This window comes from Echinops telfairi, unplaced genomic scaffold (assembly GCF_000313985.2).
Source record: "Echinops telfairi isolate 266 unplaced genomic scaffold, ASM31398v2 ScPeMD7_7469;HRSCAF=8507_1, whole genome shotgun sequence".
Classification (NCBI taxonomy): domain Eukaryota; kingdom Metazoa; phylum Chordata; class Mammalia; order Afrosoricida; family Tenrecidae; genus Echinops; species Echinops telfairi.
Window position 1 is genome coordinate 73,928,605 of NW_022111373.1, and position 2,848 is coordinate 73,931,452.

Sequence of the window (2,848 nt, forward strand, 5' to 3'; positions counted from 1 at the left end):
CATGTAAGTCCACCAGGCCAGGTTTAGATGTGTCAGCTAAAACAAATCCCTCTTTAGAGGAGGACTTGTGGGGAGCCATCACAACAGTTAGGGGACTCTTTTACAAAGTTCTACTTTGGGCTAAGGGGTGACATGAGATTTCTGAAGTCTGTCTGGCTATCTGACTTTGGCAGACATCCCAGATGTGATTTTTTTTCTTTTTCTCCTCTTGTAAAAGGTTATTTAGGATAATCTGGATGTTTATTAGGGATGTCTTCTGCAGAATAGAGCGGTACAGCGCCCCCCACCTGCTCCTGAAAGTCACAGCAGGAGAGTCAAAGTAGAGGAGAGAGCCCAGGACTCTGCCATTTGGGGGACGGGAGGGCATGCAGGTGCTGAATCCGGGTAGGCCATCTGGCAAGAGGGCAGAGGTGTGCCATTTTAACCTCTGCAGCTTGTTTCAGAATGGTCTCCTGCAGGAAGATGAATGTATTCTTATTGTTTTCCTTGAGAAGCTTCCAAGCACCGATTTTAAACAATGTCTCTCATTGCTAGGGTCTGATATGGGCCCTACTAATTGATTGCACAAGAAGGTTAATTCAGTGGAATGACCTGAATAGTGGTCTTTTAAGTTTCCTTCAGAAAGTGCATACCAGTGGCCTAACTAGAAGACTGGCCTAGAGTCCTATTTCCCGTTGGTATGAGGTACAGGGATGCTCCTAGGGGATCCTCCTTCCATCTTGGGTCTGGCATTCCCCCACCGGAGAATGTTTCAGCTATTAAAGGACTGATGCACACAGGAACTTTGTGTGCAGCTGGATAGAGATTCGGGAAGTATAATAAACTGGCCACTAGATGGCAGACCCACCAAACAATTGGGCAGTAAATCCCACAAGGTACTCCCAGGAGATGGGTAGAAATTGAAGATAGTCTCGCAGAAAGCTGTCTTTGAAACAGAGGAGATTAAAAATGCAGCAGGCTTACCTTAAACAGCCTCTGGAATTTCAAGACCATCTGAGTGCAAGGGGCGCACAGTACCCAAGCAGTCATGTCCCAAGACATTGGAAATGTCCAAGGTAAAGCTGCTTCAGAGCCTGCCGGCTGCGCCGAAGGAGAGCAATCTGTCTGCTGATAAACCCAAACTGGAGATGACCAAAATATGCCACCAAACAATGTCGCACAACTGGACAGGATTGACAGACAGCTCAATTTGGGGCGAGGCTGAACTCCAGGGGTCAGTACCAGCAGTGCAAAGAGGCAACACTGCAGGGACAGGTCACAAGGAGCGCCTCGCACCGCACGTGCAGCGCTTGATCGGTCGTTTAAAACGAGATCAGTGGCAGGTGGGATTTCCTATAGCGGAGCGTGATGACAATTGGTCTCGTCGATTTATGACATTGTGGCAATCACAAGGGTATGTGTGACAGGAGGGCAGTCAGGTTGCTCTGTCCTGGTTACCTTTCTGAGGAAGACCCTCTGCAGCAGAGCCTGTTCGGGAAGGCCTTTGTCTAAGAGGCTGAGGTCAGACTCGGTGCTGTATCCCAGAAGACAGCCTGTCCAGGTTTCACTATTAGCCTGTATTGGAAGATGGCTGTTGCTAGGGGGAAGCAGAGTTCTCAAAAGGAGACTTCCACGTCAGCCTTTCCAGATTTTAAATACCCTCCCATGAGGAGTAATAAACTTACCGATTTGAAAAAACTGTTATTTCCCTAACCTGGTTTAGTATTTTGTGATGATTAAACTCTAGAGTATGGATTACACCTCAACATAAAAAATTCGCACAACTGGACCAATAACAAACACGATAAATTGAGAAGATATGGAAGGAGGGATTTCATTTTACTTGGATCCACAAAGAATGCTCATGGGAGCAACAGTCAAGAAATCAAAGGGCGTGTTACACTGGACAAATATGCTAAACAGGCTCTCTTTAGAGTGTTGAGGTATGTATTGTGATGAATTGTATGAGCCCCAATAAATTGATTTAAAAAAAAAAAAGAGTGCTGAGGAGCAAGGATGTAATTTTGAGCACTGGTGCGTCGGTCTCACACCATGGGGTTCTCAGATGCTGCACATCTATGTGAGTGATGGACAAGGGGTAAAGGAAACCTAGAGTCGATGCATTTGAGTTAGAGTGTTGGCACGGCATAGTGACCGTGCCAAGGATTGCCCGAGAATAAGCAGCTCTCTCTCGGAAGAAGTACGGCCAGGCGCCCTTGGGGGTGAGGAATGCAGTACTTTGTCTCAGGTCCTTTCCACGTGCTACAGGAAGGCCTCCAGGCTTGGAAGGTTAAGGAAAATGAGGAGACTCAGCAAGAGAGAGGGACCCCCTGACTGCGCACCAATGATTCCAGGGCAGTCACCAGCGTGAGGGCGGCCAGCCTCGGCTGGGTCTCCTCTGCTGAGCACAGGGCCCCTAGGAGCCAGAATGGGCCTCGCGGGCCCCTGGCCACCATCCGCCAATGGAGGAGTGCCCTGCTAGAGCCATGCTGACACTGCCTCACGCGGCTGCCGGGAAGCATGGCGCTTCAACACATGACGATACACGTTTGAAGTTCATGTGAAATTCAGTTGACACAACACCGAGCAAGCTGTAAGGTTTCATCTAGAAAATGTCAGTCACCAGGGAAAGGTGACTTACCAAATGGAAATGGAAGCTAAATGGTCTGAAAACGATGATCCTTGCCTCAGGTTTTTGATGCCGAGGCATTTGGATCACTGGTGGCACAGTGATTAAAGCGCCTGGCTGCTACCCAAACGGTTGGCCGTTTGAACCCACCAGCTGCGCTGCGTCTGGGACACCTGACGGGGTGTGTGTGTGTGTGTGACACCCGGCGGGGTGTGTGTGTGTGTGTGTGTGTGTGTGTGT